This window comes from Canis lupus, chromosome 25 (genome assembly GCF_011100685.1).
Source record: "Canis lupus familiaris isolate Mischka breed German Shepherd chromosome 25, alternate assembly UU_Cfam_GSD_1.0, whole genome shotgun sequence".
In the NCBI taxonomy this organism is placed as follows: domain Eukaryota; kingdom Metazoa; phylum Chordata; class Mammalia; order Carnivora; family Canidae; genus Canis; species Canis lupus.
This window is the reverse complement of record NC_049246.1, coordinates 24,846,296-24,866,616: the sequence shown is the minus strand read 5'-3', so window position 1 is coordinate 24,866,616 and position 20,321 is coordinate 24,846,296. Positions and strand designations below refer to the sequence as shown.

The following is a 20,321-nucleotide window of genomic DNA, read 5'->3' as shown; positions in this document are numbered from 1 at the left end:
TGTAGTTTTTGTATTAAATTCTAATGGGATAAAATGTTTCATTACAATGTGCTTGTAATATAGTATCGTTATAATATTTTCTATATATTTCAAGATTTTGATCTATTTAGATTGGTTAACAATTCTTAACATAGTGAATTTCAATATATCCTGTATTGTGGAATCATAAATAGTCATTTCTAAAAATAATACAATTTTGACTGAAGATGACTGAACTGATATTACTGCTCTGCCTCCTTTGCCTCCTGATTTTCTTCTGTTTCTGTATTCCCCATTGTCTGGTAAAGACATTTTCCATCATTTTTATCATTGTGATCTCATTTATTAAGCTTTGGTTTTCAGATACATTTTAAGGCTTTCCCTTGGTAAATTCTTCTTTGACGTTGCATAAAGTGTCAATTTCTACTGTTTTAGGAGCTGCTTGATGGTTTAGGAGGAAGTTTTTTGACATTTTTCCTAACAAGTTCATTAAGTGCCTTCCAATTAACTGAACCCTTCAGACTTTTGATAACTCTTTATTACAAGGGAATAGCATTTAGAGCTCATTAAAAAAAATCTTAAAATTTTTTTAAAATAAAGAGCTTTGTTAATAAAAACAATAAGATGGTTGTAATGAGTTTAATGATCTTATTAATGTATTTCCTTGCTAATTTATAATCATCTCATAAAGTATTTTTCTTAGAAATTTCATCTTTCTGTCACCTACCTTGCTAGCCATCAACATCAGTGCTTTGCTGTTATGAAAAAACTATTCAAGTTTTCCAAATGTTCTGAAATTTGACTTTATCTTTTGCATTTAACTTGAATAGTGCTACATTTGAGGGAAATGTCACTGTACCCTCATAATTCAAAAGCATTAAAAGAGTAAAAATGCTTTTATTTTAAACCATATTAAAATGATTATTTAAGTTTTTTAATAACCAGTATAAAATATTTGCAATAACTAAAGCTGGTTCCAATTAAATTATTATTAAATTTATGATTAGTACCGGATGTCAAAATAAAACTTCAAGTCTAAATGGCACAAGAGGAAAAGTTACCTGAAACTAACCAATTGATTATTATGGGGCTTACTGTCTTCCTAGAAGCCAAAAGCCATTGTATTGACTGTATTATTTTATTATTATGTGTATTTATCTGATGATTAAAAGTACATACTTTACAAAGAATGGCATTTTATGAATTGAAATAAATTCTTGGTAAAAGGTAAAAGGTATTGTCAACTTTCAGTTTGTTTACTGGTTAAGACCAATTGTAAAAATGTATTATCATTTTGAGTTTTGACTATATGCCTTTTCACTGTGCAAAAAAATCAAGCCTTTCTGCCTGTTACATTGCTACGATTCATCCATCGAAGGACAGGACTATGAAAATCTGCAATAGCCCTCAATGTGACTTGATGAATAGCAAGAGAGCTTAGTGGAAATGTTGAACTCCTTCATGATTAAAAAGCAAACCTTTAATGTAGTTTTTGTTTACCATGTCATAAGTGCAGCGTTGGAAGTTACTGCCAAAGAGTCATTGGAACAGGCATCACTAAGGCAATGTCAGCCAGCCAATGCTTTGAAAATGATTCAGTTCCTCTAGCCTTATGACTAAAATAATATCCAGTGGCTCCAGCCCCAAGCCTGGTTAATGCATCTGTCCAGAACACATAATTACTCGGTCATAACATTCCCCCGGCCACCAGCCAACAAACCAATCAGCATTTCTTCCTAACTTACCAGAATTTTTGCTGTGTCAAACTGTTTGATCTCTAGGTAGTAAAAATGCAAAAAATGGAAGGACACTGCACTGGAAGGTTTTAATTTAGAATAGTTTCTCATGGAAATTAAATTTGAAGAGAAACATGTTTTTGTTGTCTTGACTGAAGTTGAAATTTTAATTTGGTATCCCTTTGCATATCATGTAGTTTATTTTTTCATAAGCTAACATTTTTTAGCCATTTCAGTGAGGAAATATTCTAACAACAAAATACCAGTACATATATTTCCAGTTACTATTAAAAATGATTTTGTTTCCAAAACATTGCAAATATACTGGCAAAATTTTCTTTTCAGCTAACATAAATATTGCATGTGCCTATATTGATGTGCATGTATGTATATAGAATTCCTCATATCATCTGCAGATGGCAGTTACAAAAGTATGTATCTCCTCACAGACATATATGTGTGTATAGTCCAAGTTTTTACACAGTTATTGCATGCAATTGTTAATGAGATCATTGAAATTGCTCTAGATTAAGTTACATTATTTTCCTGTGTTTTTCACAGACTTGTCTGAAAATGTTTTAAAATGGATTTCAAAAATCATTTTTTATGAGGTGAAGGTTTAGTGAGGTGTGAAATGTCAGCTTCGTTAAAAAGAATAAATAGATGTAAGCAACCACAGGAAGTGAGGAAGAACACTCCAGATAGAAGTGAAAGCAAGTGGGAAGAAGTGTAAGTGTGAAAGAAAACGGCGTGTTCAAGAAAATGTAAGAAAGTTGGTCTTTCCAGAGGGCAAAGGGCATGCATGAGAGTAATGTGAGATGAAGCTGGAATGGCTGGCATGAGTGAGGCCGTGAATGACTATACAAAATAGAAGCACACATATCAGGGCTTATAATTTGAAGGGATGACATTGGAATACTTCAAGGGGTTAATTTGTGGACACCTTAAATGCATTTTCTCAAGTATTAAACTCTTCTCAACTTCTTCCTGTACCAGGTTTAGATGGCAGTGTACCAACTGGATCCTATTCTTGGCTTCATGTTTGGTAGGACAAAGAAGTGTTGAATTACTTTGTTCTCACAAATCGTTGGTAAATTTTCTGTAGCATGGCCTCTTTATCTCAGGCATACTGACCCGCAGGGAAATGGGAATGGGAATGAAGATAAAAGATACTGTCATAGAACAAATTTTGTCTTCTGAATACCTGGTTATGGAACGTTCTGGAAGAAGAGGAGTCAATGTCCCTCTGAACTCAAGAGGGGAGAATTATGCATATACATATTATATAGACCTACGTACATGCACATAATCCTTTCTGCCTAGTGTCTGTCTGCGTGACATCACCATGTATATCCGTGCCTGGACATTCGCATCTACAGTTTACGGGCTCATCTTCCTGTGTCATTTCATTTCCTATGTGCTGTTCATGCAGATGTTTACATGTCAGAACCTTGAAATATTTACCAACATACTGTAATAAATAACAAACATGAACCATCTCTAAGACATAACTGAAAATATGAATGTTTTATAATTCTGAAGGTACTTGAGCTTCCACTTACTTCTGTTGATATGACTAGCTTGTAACGGGGAGGTGAGTCCACGGTGAGAATGTGTGGAGTGCAAAGGTGGTCCTACAAATGAAAACCTGCATTTTTATGTCCAACTATATCCTTAAAAGTAGATCTAGTTTTTAAAGGAATTACGTTTGAAGGATAGATGTTAACTCTCAAAGCGATAAATAAATTGAAGGAACAATTTTAAAGAGAAGATGACATAATGTTCATGAATTACTATTGTCTCTGCTGTTAAACTCTATATGATTTCAGTGATTCAGTGATTTCAGAAAGTGGATATCAAACATGGAACTTTCCATTTCGAAGTAATAGAATTCAAGCCCTAAGGCAGTAGGGCTCACCAATAAAAATAGAATGACAGTCTTATATGTAATTTTGAAATTTGTAGTAATTTAATAGCTACATTTGAACAAGCAAAAACAAAGATTAAATTAATTTTAGTAAGATTTTACTTAACCCAATATATTCATAATGTTATTCTAATGTTTAATCAATAGAAAGTATGAATAAGATATTTATATATTTAAAAGAATTAAGTTCCTTAAATCCAATGTGTCCTTGATATTTATAACATATCTTAATTTAGACTAGCCATGTTTCAGGTGCTTGGCAGCCACATGTGGCTAGTGGCCATCACATTATACAGCAGAGTTCTAAAGTGAGAGCTGAACTCATAGTTACGGTATGCTAGCTTGGAGGCACATTTGAAATTGATGTATATCTTTATGTTTTAGTCCTTGGCTAGCGACATCACAAAGACATTCACCAGAGAAGTCTTTTACCAGGAGCACCTGGGTGGCTCAGTGGTTGAGCGTCTGTCTGCCTTTGGCTCAGGTTGTGACCCAGAGTCCTGAGATTGAGTCCTGTGTTGGGCTGCCCGCAGGGAGCCTGCTTCTCTCTCTGCCTATGTCTCTGCCTCTCTCTGTCTGTGTTTCTCATGAATAAATAAATAAAATTAAAAAAAAAGTCTTTTATCAGATACTTTCTTTATTTAGATTCACCCTCATATTTATCATATTTTAAAATTACTTCTTAAATATCTGAGCTCCTATAGAGATAACTTTTATTCAGCCTGAAAAATATTTTAAATACAAGTCTGAACTTTCTCAGCTTTTGTTGGTCAGAAAAATAATTTCATCTTTATTGTTGAAGGATATTTTTGCTATGCATATAATTCTGACTTAATTTAAATACTTCAAGTATAGCTTTAAATACAGTTTTCTGGATCTTTTTTGGGTTTGTTTTTATTTTTGCTTATGTTGTTTGTGTTGAGGAGTCAGATGTCAGTCTAACTATTGTCTGTATGGAGGTAATCTGTTCTTTTTTTCTGTTAATTGCTGTTAAGATTTTCTCTTTGGATTGGTTTACTGTGTGGTTTTCAACATCAGTGTAAACGTATAATAATGTGAGCAGGTGTTGATTTATTTTTAGTCTTTTCCACTTGTGCTTTCAATGGCTTCTTGAGTACGTGATTTGATTTTTTCCATTAGTTGGTTACATTCTGAGCCATTTTCTCTCTGTTTTTTAAGGATTTATTTATTTAATTTAGAGAAGAATATCATTGATTGGGGTAGGGGGCAGAGGAAGAAGGGAATCTTAAGCAGTCCCCATCTAAGAGGAACCTGAAATGGGGCTCAATCTTACACCCCTCAATTGGGACCTGAGCTGAAGCTGTGAGTCAGATGCACTGCACCACCCAGGTACTCCTAGCCATTTTTTCTTTAAATAAATAAAACTACTATTCCATTCCATTCTCTTTCTGTTCTTTTGGGATCCTCATTATATTTATGTCAGGCTTTTTTTTTTTTTTTTTTTTTTTGAGACAGAGAGAGAGAGAGTACACATGTGAGTGTACTCTCATGGGGGAGAGAGGAGGGGCAACAGAAGGAGGGCGAGGGAGAATCTTAAGCAGGTTCCAAGCTCTGTGCAGAGCCCAAGATGGGGCTCAATCTCATGGTGACCCTGAGATCACCACCTAAGCCAAAATCAATAGTCGGGACACTTAATCGACTGAGTCACCCAAGCATCCCTGTGTTAGGGTTTTATACTGTCTTTTTATAATTCTTATTTTCTTTTCTGTATTTTTCATTCTTTAGTCTCTCCATACTTCATTCTGAAAATTTTCTTCTGACCTACATCTCAGTTTGCTAATTCTCTCTTCAATTATTTTTAATTTATTGTAAGACCTGTTCATTGAGATCTGAATTTTGGTAATTAGTTTTTTGATTGTTCTGAAATTTCTATTTTAAGAAAGAGATTTCAGTTCTTTGCTTAAGTTTAAAATCTTATCTTTTATATCCTTGAGCTAAGTAAGTATTAACTAAAAATTTGGACTTCCTATTTGTTTCTATGGTTTGTTTTTGCTACTTTTCAGTAGCATTATTTTCTGTGTCTGTTTTCCCCCAAACCCTCATTCCCAGATAATGTGTTTACAGATTCTCCTTAAAAACATTCTAGAAAAGAAGATAGTGTTCTAATTTCCAGAGAGGATTTACTAAGCATCTGGGAGCATTAACAAGATTGGGAAATCATCTTAATCCAACATCATATATTGCGATGATTTTAAACTGAGCTGTGATTCCTGTAAGTGCTATCCACTACACTTCATTCTTATCCTTGTCCTTCACCCTTATCATCTAAATGTACAGTCTTCCAGGGTTTTAACTGAAGGTAAAGATTAAACTGGGAGCTCCCTTAGGCAGGCTCTGGGCTGTTAATGTTCTATCAAGGAAGGACACCACTCACTCTCTCATTCTTCCTCTTTCAAATTAGGGGAGAAAAGGTGAAAAGTGGTTACAAAGGTGGGCACACTTTTCTGGTTCTCTTTTGTATCTCAAGATTCTGAACTAGTAACTTTTCTCTAACATTTCCCTATGTCTTAAAGATGTTTTATATATTTTGTCCAAACTTTCTAATACATAGCAGAGAACTATTCCAAATTATATAGTCTACCACTGGCCCTTTAAGTCTTTCTAATTTCTAAAACTAATGTTATTTTTGTCCATTTTCCAGTCAAAGTTACCTTACTACAGTGGCAATTTATCTAGCTTTGGTTGAAGCCAATCTAACAGATTAAGGCAGGATCCTTCTGAGCTAAGCATTATCTTCCAAAAATCTTAATACTTTCATCCCAACTTCTTTTTCCATTCAAAGTTAATAAGAATACATCTTAAAAACTTTCCCATTATTTTATTTTCTTTGAGGTAAAGTAAATAATTCTTAGTTATATGATATACCCCCAAATAGCTCTGGTTTGTATCTTAGTAAAATATATACCAAATATTAACTTATACAGAAGCCTTAAAGGTACTTTTGTCTACAAGTTATTTAATATGAGGAACTTTTAGCATAGTTTTTGAAAACAGTTGATGAGGTAGGTTCTTTTCTTCCTGTATAGCATGTTTTCTAACTGCACTGTTTTTGTTTCAGTTAAATTTTTTTTTTCGGGGGGGTTCAATGTTTGACATTCTTGCTCATTTACTTGACAGAGAATGAAATGGCATTTGAAAAAATTGAAGACCAATTATAGTACCAGATTTCTGGGAGTTTAATGGAGATGCTCATATAGAGTTTGTTTGTGAGTGCTTCAGATATTCAGGGAAACTTGATATACCCCAGACCCAGCTAATTTAGAAGAGAAAGAGATATGATTTGATTTGTCTAGGGATTTTTAGTCCTATATCCCTTAACTCTGAGTTCCTTTAGCTAGTGTGTATATCAGAGTCAGTTTATGCACTGCTCCAATTCCACGCATTTGTCTTGCTGTCTGAAGGGAGGTGTCCCTGCTTCTACAGACAAATAAGCTTACTGTGGTAGCTATTTTCTATTTCCTATGTTATTCATGGGCGTGCCCCTAAAACATCAGCTCACCTCCTCACTGACCTCTTGTTCTAGCCCTGTGGTTTCCCTATCTGAGAAGCAAGACACTAAGGGATCTACTGGGAACCTGTGCGTGTGCAACTTACAAGTGTTAATAATGCCCTTGGGGCAAATTTTGAACAATGAGAGGGCTGGTAGATAAATTCTACTCTCTTCCTCCATCATAAAAAGACTGTTTAGAGACTAAGTAGCTTCATAAATGCACACTAAAGCTATCTTGTAAAAATGAGCAATCAGTTCATCGTGAAACTGTGTGTCCAGGACTATTTGTATTTGATCTTCAACCCTTTTTCCCTCATGCCTATGTTTCTGGATAGCATTCCTCAATAAAGCATTAGCACATCTGCTTTTGCCTGGGCTCTGTTTCTAGGGAACGACCCTAAGATAGGCTATATCAGCAACATAATGAATATTTATGACTGTGATATTGCTAGCTTAGTAGATTCTTGGCAAACCCATGTGAGATATTGGGTAAAGACTTACACTCACCGGAAGATACTTTGATAAAGATGTTTAGCCAGCTGAAGTTTAAAATGGTAATAATACCAAAGATTTAGTGAAAATGTACTTCCTGCCAGATTCTATGATAAATGCTTTCCAACTGCTATCTCTTTTAGCTTTTAACAGTCCAAGTGGTTGGTACTACTATTAACCTAGTTCGTACATATGGAGAAAGTGAAGTTTATACCTCTTAAATAATTCATCTAAGCTCATTAGTCAGTGTCAGAACTGGATTCAAATTATACAATTCCAGAACTTACAAATTGACCACAAACTGTATGGTCTGACTCAATTTTTATTTTTGTTCGTATACTTCTATTTTATTTAGTTTTATTGGTCATGCTAATGGAAGGTTTAAAAAAATCTATTCCTAAAAAAGAAAAAAAAAATAAAATAAAAAAATCTATTCCATTTTACATGTTAAACAGCTGAGGAAATGCCAGAAAATTATTACAGTTGTTATTACAACTAATGAGTAAGACATCTGTTAATTCAGGTTAATGATCAAAATCAATAAACTGGTGTTTCCCTGAGAGAAGAAAAATGTGAATGAAAGTAGATGGTTAAAAGCAATTCCTTATTTACTATTTTATTCATCCTGAGAAATAATATATTATTTCATTAGATTTTCAAGGATATTCAACCTGGTTTTCCACCTCAAGTCAATGAATTTAAAATAGATATAGTTTTTAAAGATCAGCAAATTTAAAAAAAATCATTTGGGGGCTCCTGGGCGACTCAGTCTGTTAAGCATGGGACTCTTGATTTTGGCTCAGGTCATGATGTCGGGGTGGTAAGATTGAGTCCTGCCTCAGGCTCTGGGCTCAGAGGGGAATCTGCTTGAATTTATCTCCCTCTGTCCCTCCCCCTGCTCTCTCTGTCTCTCTAAAATACATAAATCTTTTTTTAAAAGAGAGCCTTAAAAAAATAATTTGAAACAATGAGAGCAGTATAATCACATGACTAATTTATTTTATTCTTTTTTCTTTTAGTGAGAAACATGATTAAAATGATATTACCTTAGCAAAATGCCTCTAAATAAGGATATAGATGATGTTTAAATTATAATTAAGAAATGTTCTTAGAATCTATTTGACTTGAAAATGAATTCTAAGTAGGCAGGCATGCATCTCAATAGGAAAGCTAACATATCAAGTATTTTCATAATTAAACAGTAACATTCAACAAAGTTTGAGCCTACTCTATCTGTTAGGCACTATTTTAGGTGCTAGAAACGTGGAAGTGAAAAAGACACAAAATTCCTGCCCTCATGAAGGCCACATTCTACTGAGGGAAATAATCAAAAAAGCAATAAAATATTTTTTCAGATTGATTTAAGTACGATGAGAAATAATAAATCAGAGTGGGATGACAGCCCTTGATGAGGTGGCAGTGGTGAGAATTGGCCATTTTATCCAAGGGAGTGATTTTAGAGTCCAGATTCTCCAGTACAGAATGTTACTGATGATAAGGATCCAAAAATTTACTCTTCCATACCATGGACTTCTGCTGGTATAGATCAACATGGAATCACAGAGGCAGAAAGGTCTTTGATCTCTTCATGTTGTAGACGAGATTGAGAACAGAAAATTCCAGTGGATCTTATGCTACTTTGCACAATAGTCAGGAGGAAGGCTTGGCTTTCACCTTTCTTACTTCTCAGTCAAGTATTCTTTAGCCATGCTTTCTTCACTATGTTTTTGTATGAATAAAAGAGAATGATTCAACTCCAGATATCCAAAAAACACCTTCCAATCTCACATTTTTTTCAGGTCTTTATTCCAACTTCTCACTTTATCTGTCACTTTATCTGCATGTCCTTCATGTTGGAAGGCTGACTCAGAGTCACCATCATCCTGTCCTTTGTCACTCATGTAGGTCCCACTTGGAGCCCTTTAACAATGGCAAGCAACACTTCCTTCCCATGGTTACTACATGCACCACTAGGAGCTGTGCTCATTGTGTAGAAACCAGGCATTAACTTGCTTCTTTCCTTCTCAAAAGGCAAATTGCATCAGCAGGATGATCATAAATGACCTTCAAGGGTTTAAAGAAACACCATCAGTAGATTATGTAGCCCTTAGATTACAGGGAAAGATCTCTTCAAATGAGACTACTCTTTTTTGGAAAGTATCCTGGAGGGATAACTGACTTATTATAACTGAAGTTATCCCCTTGGGAATCACTCATTTAGAAAAGTTGGCGTGAAAATTGGTGCCTGACTTTGGCAAAAGTGATTAGTGACAGCAACTTGGTCCTGAAAGTCACTCAGGCTAGCCTTAACTCATTGATCAGGGTGCTTATAAAAGGTATGACTGCTCTTAGACTTCTTTTTGTACCTGGATTGATGCCTTGAGCAAAGTTAGGTTAAAAAACTTGAGGAGAAAATCACCTGACTTTCCAGGTAGACTCTGATGGTTTATGGGATTTGTTCCTATGGTTGGGTCTTGAACCTTGAGTGGCATGGTTAAGATCAATATTGGCCTCATCCTGCTTCTTGGCATTCTGTTGGTTGTAGCATTAATAAAAATGCTGTATGAAACAGATTGAACATACTTTGTAGAAATGAGGAGCTGATATTGCTGGGAGACAACTCTCCATGGGTCTCTCTGTACATCCTGTGAGTGAAATAGTGATAACTGTTTATTCTAGCCTATCTTTTTAAGAATGTTTGTATGGCTAATATCCCTGGAATATAGAAAGCATTTTGCCTTGTAAAACAAAGAAAGACATAATTGCTTCCAATATAAGAAAGGTAATGTTCCCTCTGGAGAAAAGATCAGGAAGGCTCACTATGTGTTTTAAAAGATTTGGCTTCCCTAAACTCAGAGTTCCTTTCCTATAATGTAACCCACTATATGTGCAGGCATTATCTGGCCTTTTTCTTATCACCCTGTGAGAATTCAGCTGTGAGGAAATGTGCACGTTGGTTCTCTGGCTATTGCTTACTCTGAGTAATAAAGTCCTTTGACTCTGGCCCAGGAGTCTGTGTCTTCTGCTAGCATCTAGGAAACTATTGTAGATTAGTTGCTAGCTTGGAAATAGGGTAAATTCTTAACTCTACCCTTCCTATTTCTTTCCTGGTTTGTTTTTCTTCTTCTCCTTCTTCTCCTTCTCCTCCTTCTTCTTCCTTTGTTTTTGTTTTTATTTTTTTTCTAAGCATACATCATTATCTAAGATATCACTATATAATTTATTTATCTTGTTTGTTGTTTCTCTCCTCTAGCAGAGAGTTTTGTCTATTTTGCACACTGCTATAGCCCGAGGGCCTAGAACAGGGATGAGTCCATAGTAGATAGCTCACAAATACTTTTGAACAAACGAATTTGCTGTATTGCATCTTTGGTGTCCATGCAGAGAGAGAGTAGTGAAATGAATTATGCTGTGACCCAGACTCATGATCAACATTATTGATGATATTCATGTGCGGTTAAAGTTAGCGTGTATGGACATGAGCTGCGCATTTATGTGCAGAAAATTGCACCATACAACATGAAACCATTTATATTCTCTCTACAGATTGAGCCTACTCTATCTGTTAGGCACTGATTATTATCAGTAAATAATCTGTCAGTAGAGAACTTGCCTTATCCTTTTGATTATGTTTTGGAGGAAAATATTTGCTGACTACTTGGGGAGCTTAAAGTTACCTATGCTTGTATTATCATCACTGACTGCTTCCTCTGGGGTTTTCCCCTAACATTATTTTACATCTTCCATCTCTTAAGTTTTAGCATTTTTCCCTGCATTCAACTAGATGGTCATTTGTCCTTTGTCTTAAAACTATGTACAATTTTCTTATTCCTGTTACTACCTCAAATTTCTTTTTTACTGCTCTTGCTATTTGCCACTAAATTTCTTAAAAGGGTGGTCTATGCTAGATGCCCTTCCCTATCTCAATATTGGCTTCATTTTCAACCTTTTGCCATCTGATTTCTTCACTCATCACCACTGAAACTGTTCTGTCATTATCAATGATCTGAATTTACTCAATCCAAAAAATCTCTTCTCAGACTCCTTCCTAAAACACTTCATGGCTATGCCAATTCCTACCTACTTGTTACTTATTATATTTCTTTTCTTCTTTTGTTTCTACCATATTGAATGATTGAGAGACTGCTCTTTTAGGCATTTCTCTTCTTCACTATTTACTGCCCTAAATATACATAGGTATTCATTAATTCAACAAATATTTATTGAGTGCTTGCTTACTGTGTTCTGTGTATGTAGGCTGCATTAGTGAACAGAATGTTCAAAATCCAAACTTCATGAACTTACATTCTAACAAAGGGAGTTGGGAACAAGAAATATAATAAGTAAGTTAAAAAATAATATAATATCTTTAAAGTCAACAATAAGAAAGAACATTCAAAGCAGGATAAGAGGCATCCTGAGGACGAGACGAGTGGGAGTACAGAAGATTGAAAGTAGGAACTGGGCAGTTTCAATAAAAATAAGCCTCATTGGGAAGATAGTACCAGAAGTTCATCACTTTTTTCTTTGTACCACCTCCCATGGGGAGCTCATCCACTTTAAACTTTACAACCAGTACTTCTAAGACGGTGACTTCCCAATCTATATCTCTAATATTACCTCTCCTTTGAGCTATAGTCCAGTTTAAATCTTACTTAGCATTATTCATTGATTGAACCAAGTTTTGAGCATACTGTGTGCCAGAATTGTAAAAGTGATGCAAAGATGAATAAATCAATACCCCTGAATTCAAAGAACTTCTGTAGTAGGAGATACTGCATTAATAGAAATATGGGAATACAAAGAATTCAGTCTTGGGGAGTGAGTCATGGGAAGACTCCTGGAAACAGTGATACTTTGTTTGAGAATTAGCAATAGTAGGAATGAAACAAGGAGATAGGAGGAATCTTAAGGTCTAACGTCCAGATGCCATAATTTGTTTATTCCACTCCAGTTGAATAATACCAATCCTGCCTTTGGACCCTCATCTCCAACCCAATAGCATTTCACTTATATTCTCCTTCCTCTTGTTAGGAGAGACATTTTACACTACAATGTGCAGTAGTCATCAGTATTCATCTCTCTACCAGATTTTAATGGCAAGTCTGACTTACCCATATTTGTATCTATTGTGTACACATATGGTGCTTGTTTCTGGAATCAAGTCCTACAAAGAAGTAGGCTAATGAACCAAATGGAAAATGGAAAATTACCATGTATTTTTGACTTGTTTGTGTCAAGGTCTAAATGTGCTGAAAGGGGAGGAATTCTGCCTAATGTAGAAACGATGTAAATTTAATGTTAGAAATCCCAAGCAAAGCTTTTTCATTTTTTTCTTCTATTATTGCAGGCTTCTCAGACATCACATCCCCAAGCAAACCACTCTTTTTGCTGAGTCCTTGACTATTCCAAGGGCCTGCCTCGTCAACAACTCCTTCTTTGTGATCTGGCAATTGTAAATTGCTGGTTAGGTTTCTCTAGGCTAGCATGATGTCTAGGATAATTTGCATGGAAATTGCTGTGATTATATAGCTCTATTTCAACTGAGAAATTCCATGTTATGTAATAGTTGTTATTATTCATCGTAGCTGAACCTGAAGTTATTCTGTGCCGGCTTAATGAGGAGTACAGTGACAAAGCAACTCATTGTAGAGAAAAATATTTAGGTGTGAAAATTATTTTTAAAATATATTCTATTGGAATAAGGAACCGTGTGAAATGGCAACATTAAAAATAAACGACCACTAAAACTGTCACGAGCCAGCAGCACCTACGTGTTGTCTGCCCCTCCCTAGATTATGAACGGTGCTGTGGAGAAATGCTAAGTTGTAGGAAGCTTTACCTCGTGGGATTTACCCACGTTGTGGTCAGCCTTCTCCCTGGCCTACCTGCTTGGATGTCAGGGCTGGCTGTAGTTCTCTCTGCCTTTAGTGTCTCAGAGTACCAACAACCAGAGGCTTTTCTCATGTTATAGCCAGACTCTGGGGAGTCTGTATATCTAGGTTACAAGTTTTGATGAACTTAAGATAATAGAGAAAGAGGCATAAAGTGATTTCTGTGACCACTTTGGGCTTTAGAAAGTCATGTTATCTAGTGCCCTGAGTACAATTCTCAATTCTTGAGATGTTTAAGAGCACTTCTACTTCCTTGTCGTGATCACCCATAAAGTACCAGTCAGTATTGAGATATTTAAAAAAATTCTAGAGCATGAAATTATCTTACATTAGAGAGCCAATGTAAAGTTTGGGAACTTTGACTTTGGGTTCAGACAGACTTGCATTTGAATCTATAGGAGGCCATGCACTCTCAGGGCACTTTGGACAAGATGCTCTACTTCTCAAAATTCTGATGTTCTCATCTGGGAAATGGGGCTATTAATGGGGCAAACTCCATAAGGTTGTTTTGGGTATTATATAAAAATGATGTTGCTTAAAAGATCCTTATCTTTTAGCCATTCTCTAGTGAAGTATTTATGGATGAAATCATGCAAAGTTTAAGATTTTCTTCAAAATAATATAGCTAAGAGGACTCAGAAGGTGAGGGTATGGAAAAAAATAGATCAGCCCTGAGTGTATAAGTATAGAGGATGGGTTATGAGGTGCATGAGGTTCATTATATTGTTTTATTTTTATATATATTGAAAACTTCCATAACAAAAAGTTTAAGGGATCCCTGGGTGGCGCAGCGGTTTGGCGCCTGCCTTTGGCCTAGGGCGCGATCCTGGAGATCCGGGATCGAATCCCACGTCAGGCTCCCGGTACATGGAGCCTGCTTCTCCCTCTGCCTGTGTCTCTGCCTCTCTCTCTCTCTCTCTGTGACTATCATAAATAAATAAAAAAAAAACGTAAAAAAAATTAAAAAAAAACAAAAAGTTTAAAAAGATAAAAGATAATGCAAGTAAAACTCTTAGCATAATGTTTAGCATATAGTATGCATTGCATGAATAAATTATTGTAATGATAATCTTCACCGAGTAATGATTAGCATCATGAAAATGGTGAAATATTGATGTAAGCATATCATCTTCAAAATCAATGTTCTATTATCAAACTCAACACCCAAAAAACAAATAGCCCAGTTAAGAAATGAGCAGAAGACATGCATAGACGTTTCTCCAAAGAAGACATCCAGATGGCTAACAGACACATGAAAAGATGCTCAACATCACACATAATCAGGAAAATATAAATCAAAACCATAATGAGATACCACCTTGCACAGTCAGAATAGCTAAAATTAATGCAGGAAACAGGTGTTGGTGAGGATGTGGCAAAAGGGGACACTCTTACACTGTTGGTGGGAATGCAAGCCAGTGCAGCCACTCTGGAAAACTGTATGGAGGTTCCTCAAGAAGTTAAAAGTAGAGCTGCCCTATGACCCAGCAAAAGCATCGCTAGGTATTTACCCAAAGGATACAAAAACACTGATTAGAAGGGGCATATGCACCCTGATGTTTATAGCAGCATTATCAACAATAGCCAAACTATGGAGAGAGCCCAAATGTCCATCAACTGATGAATGGATAAAGAAGAGGTTATATATTTTATGTTTTATTTACTTTATAATTTATTTTATATTTTATTTATTTTATTTTATATAAAACATATATTTTATTTTATATTTATATGATATAAATACAATATATATAAAATATTATAAATATTTTATTATTTATAAATATTTAAAAATAATATAAAATATTTTATATTTTATATTATTATATATTTTATAATATTACTCAGTCATAAAAAATAATGAAGTCTTGCCATTTGTGATGTGGATAGAACTAGAGTGTATTATGCTAAGCAAAATAAATTAGAGAAAGCTGAATACCATATGATTTCATTCATATGTGGAATTTAAGAAACAAAACAAATAAACATAGTGGAAGGGGGGGAAAAGAAGGAAACCATAAGAAATTTTTAATGGTAGAGAACAAACTGAAGATTGCTAGAGGGGAGACGGGGGGTGGATTAAATGAGTGATGGATATTAAGGAGGGCACTTGTGATGAGCACTGGGTGTTATAAGTAGGTGATGAATCACTAATTTCTACTCCTGAAACCAATATGACATTATATGTTAACTAACTAGAATTTATTTGTTTTTATATTTTTAAACTTTTAAAAAAGATTTTATTTTTATTTATTTGAGAGAGTGAGTGAGCTAGAAAAAGAGAACACAAACAGGGAAAGACAGAGGGAGAGGGAGGAGCAGACTCCCTGCTGAGCTGGAGCCAGATAAGGGGATTGATCCCAGGACTCCAGGATCATGACCTTGAGCCCAAGGCAGCTACTTAACTGAGCCACCCAGGTGCCCCAACCAACTAGAATTTAAATAAAAACTTGAGGGATGCCTGGGTGGTTCAGCGGTTGAGCATCTGCCTTTGGCTCAGGGTGTGATCCTGGGGCCTGGGCATCAAGTCCCCATCAGGCTCCCTGTGGGGAACCTGCTTTTCCCTCTACCAGTGTCTCTCCCACTCTCTCTGTGTCTCTCAGGAATAAATAAATAAAATCTTTAAAAATAAATAAATAAATAAAACGATTAAAAAAACAAGCAAACAAAAATTCAATGTCCTATCTTTTACAAGTTATGGGTTTTAATAGGATAACATTAAGTATGTCCCTGCTACTTGTGTATTTTTCCCATGTTGTGATTAACTTGGATGTAACTCTCATTATTTGTCACAAACAAAAAATAAAAAAAGAAAAAAAGAAATTCGATTATCACATGATACATTCTAGCAGAATAATGAGATCTTCACATTGCTTACAGAAATGTTTAAATCAATGTTTCTTTGTTAAAGTCACCTTTTCTTGTTCCTACAGGACTTGTGGGAACCTGCACTGCTCCAGTCTTTTCAGTACTGAGGACAGGCCTTGCTCTTCTGGATATCCACGGGCTCTCTGCATCACCGCAATGACCACAGCACAGCATGCGTCCTGCCCTGTGGATTTTCTGTTGTATAGTGGATTTCTCCTTCTCTAACACAGAAAACTGGACTGTAAAACACACATCCTTCCTGTAGAATCTCACAAGTCCTTCTCTGTAGAGATTTTCACTTTTTCTTACTGTTGAAAGTCAAGCAAATCCCTAGCACCCGTGTCCTCCAGTGGTCCTGCTCTTCTCGGTGACTTCTGGAAATAATTATCTTTGCACTCCAGAGATGAAAGCTGAGTTAAATATGTGAGAGACCAAGCAGATGTGACAGAGCAGATCATGCTGCACATTGTCTTGTGTCACAGCGGTACAGCTGATGAAGAGCTTGCCTGCAACGGCGTCATTTGGAGATACTAGCAGAGGTGGCTGTTTGGTGGAAGAAAATTAACATCCCTGTTACCACATGATCTCGTACTGAAACCTCGGATACATGTGTCCACATGTTGTGGGACTATTTTCTTTTCTTCAAAAATTCACCTAATTAAAGCACAGATTCGAATTAAAGCAAAATAGGAAAAGGTGAGTGTTCAGAAAACGTTGTTAATACTCATAATGACACCCAAAGTAATTATTCAATAAGAAACAATCATGCCATTCATTTATTCAAGAGTAGTATGTGACCATCCTGTGTACATTCACTTCTCATTATCAGATTGTTTTATTTTTATTATTGAGCCAATGATACCACATTTTTATACTTGGGTTTCTTATTCCTTCAAGAGAAAGGTTGTTCTTCTTTGAAGAATTCTACAAGTTAGTAATGACATATAGCTAGATAGTGCTTTACATTATTCAAATAATTTCATGCCTACTATATTACATGATGATTTAAAAAATACTTTTTGAAATGTGATACAGAGTAAGGAAGTGTTCCAGATGTGCACCTCATGTCACATAGCACACATCAATCCTGCACCCTAATTCATGATTCATTGATGTCTGAAACGAAATGAAATGAATCCTTTGTTTTCTCAAGGCTGCAAAGAAGTAGAAAACACACGTAGTTCTCATCCTGTGGTTTGGGGGTCTGGTGGCCTCTGTTTTTATAGAGGGCAACAAGACTTTAACCAAAATGCCAATCCAGAACCCTTGAAGATGTTCGTGATGTACCTTCACATGTTTGATGGAGGGAGGCTAAAGCTTCACTTGGTTGGGAGACCAAGTTATGGGGACAGGTTTCATGATCTCCCTTGTCCAGGTGAGACCAAGAGAGTCAAGTAACTTTCCTTGAGGCATCCAGCAAATGGATCGCAGAATTCAAATTAGAATTGAGTCTACCAACCATAGCCCATTTTATTATGTTCATATTAAGATGAACATTATTTCTCAGAAACTTAGAAAAGGTTTATGTTTTATTGGCTTTTACTTTAAATGATTGATGCTGGGTGCTTACATATTTAATTTCTGTTTTAAGAATGACCTCCCATGCCACAGTATTTGCAGGATTTGTCAGCATTTGACGATTTTATGACTGAGGGCATTTTGTGTTTTCTAGATGAATAATTTCACATTCACTCTCCTTCCTCTTCAGTTCTCTGTGCTGGAAATGGTCTGCTTTGCACCATTTAATCACTTGCTGACTGTCATGAAAGCCTGGTAAACTGGAACCTGCATTTTAAGATCATCTTGATGCCCTTTTGGGAAAATTTATGTGTCCTTCTTTTGAGCTCATGTAAAATTTTGTCTTTACTGACCTTTATTTAGTTTTTCCTTTATAACGATAATGCATATCTTATTGTCATTACATGTTTTCTGATGACTTTATATTTTATGTCTTCCTACAGAATTTGTCATTTTAGTAGGTGACCAACACATATTTGTATTTGTTGCCTACATATGGTAGAGATATCAGTGCTAACATCCTTTCAAGAACTAACAGAAAGACCAACCACGTCTCTGCTATTACTGTTACAAAGTTATAACAGTATCAAGAATCCATAACAAATACTAACTAGATTATTTTTGGAATTTAAAAACATTTTGGGAAGCATTTAATTATAAGATCAATCTTTATCTATATTTAACAAGTTTAAAATGAGAATTAAGCCAGACTTTCTATGGATGTTTCTTTATTGGATAATAAGTTATATCTGCTCTGGAATATTTCTTAGGACTGAGATATTTAACATATCTTACAAGTAAACAATTATATCTTTGGGGAATGTTGTGATTTTATAATTATGGTATTGACTGTTTTCTTTGGCCTGTGCTTTGTCAGCAGTTTGGAATATCTCTTTCTGGGATCTTAGATCCTCTCTGTCACCCCTTCTTTCAAAGATGAAGAAGCAAACCTATTGGTAGATGTAGAAGAGAGAGATGAATTGAAAGGTGTAGAAATGGTTAATTTTTATGATCCAAAGAATCAGGAACCAAATAATTTTTTTTCTTTCTAGTTACTTTCCTTTATTTTTCCCTTTTGCTATCTTTGCATACCCATCCCATTTTTATTTTTTATTTATTTTTATTTAAAATTTTTTAAAAAATATTTTATTTATTTATTCATAGAGATGCAGAGAGAGAGAGAGAGAGAGGCAGAGACACAGGCAGAGGGAGAAGCAGGCTCCATGCAGGGAGCCTGACGTGGGCCTTGATCCCGGGACTCCAGGATCATGCCCTGGGCTGCAGGCGGCGCTAAACCGCTGCGCCACTGGGGCTGCCCCATTCCATTTTTAGAATGTAAAACAATGTGGCTGATGAAAGACCTGAGAAATAACATGTAAAGATGAGATTGCCAGGTAAGACTTAGGAGTTGACATATTATATAACACACTTCTAAAATCTTATTCTACTCACTGTTATCAAGCCAACATGCCTCATTGAAAAAAGATACGGATTCTGCATAAAAGCAAAATTACTTACTTAGATATTTTTATATATTTAGGGTTTTAGTGAACTAATGTTGATGGAGATAGGAGATGATTTTGAGTTACAATTAGTGTGACTGGATTTTTTCATTAATTAACTTTAAGGCAACTTAAATCAATGTAAGATTTGTAGACTCAACCCTGGTAATTATGATAAAATGAGGGAAAACAAAAGACATTTTACAAAATTAAAATATATCTGCATTTCTTACTTTGAAATGACCATATATTATATGATATAAATTTAGTTTCTTTATGGGTTTTTGTCTTTCTGTAGTAATAAAATTTAACCTAATAATTTTTAATTACTTTGAAATACTTTTATTTGTTCTTGAGTAAATACCTAACAAGACATATCCTATCGTGTACAAAGATATAAAAGCTTAAGACACAATTAGGAAAGGAACCAAAATCAAAAAGTCACGTGTAGAGGAAAATTTTCACATCTTTTAATACTTTAAATGCATTTAAATTGAACTTGAATGAAGATTGAATAATCTTTTTTTATATTTATTGGTCTCAGAAAATAGTTGTAACAGGATGATAATTCTAAGATATTAGATTTTGTTTCCTTTATATTACTGCATTTATATGTCTTGGCTTCCCCCATTCTCCCAAGTAAGCCAAAGATCCCCCCAGTCACTGCCTTTGTGAGTTTTGAAAGAGATTATTGAAATCAATATACATCTCTTTTTGAACATTTGGAAATTTAAGTTTGGGCATTAAAAATAGAAGCTTTGAGGAAGTTCAATCCGAGTGGGTTTCTCTGCCTCTTAGTGTTCAGGTTGGGAGGTAGGGAGGAGAGTGCAGAGAGGAAATTGGCAGGTTAGATACAAGGCAGCCCCTGCACCACCTTCTTACCCGTGGCCCTGG

The 20,321-nt window shown here is 35.3% G+C and overlaps 1 long non-coding RNA gene across 1 annotated transcript in view; it reads left to right on the top strand.

Annotated features, from left to right (window-relative positions):
- Window positions 1-18,987, top strand: part of LOC119877521 — a 32,230-nt gene extending 13,243 nt beyond the window's left edge. Inside the window, exons 2-3 of the long non-coding RNA XR_005378213.1 lie at window positions 16,473-17,103; window positions 18,116-18,987. This is a non-coding gene — a long non-coding RNA (uncharacterized LOC119877521). The remainder of the gene's footprint in view (window positions 1-16,472; window positions 17,104-18,115) is intronic.
- The last annotated feature ends 1,334 nt before the right edge of the window (window positions 18,988-20,321 follow it).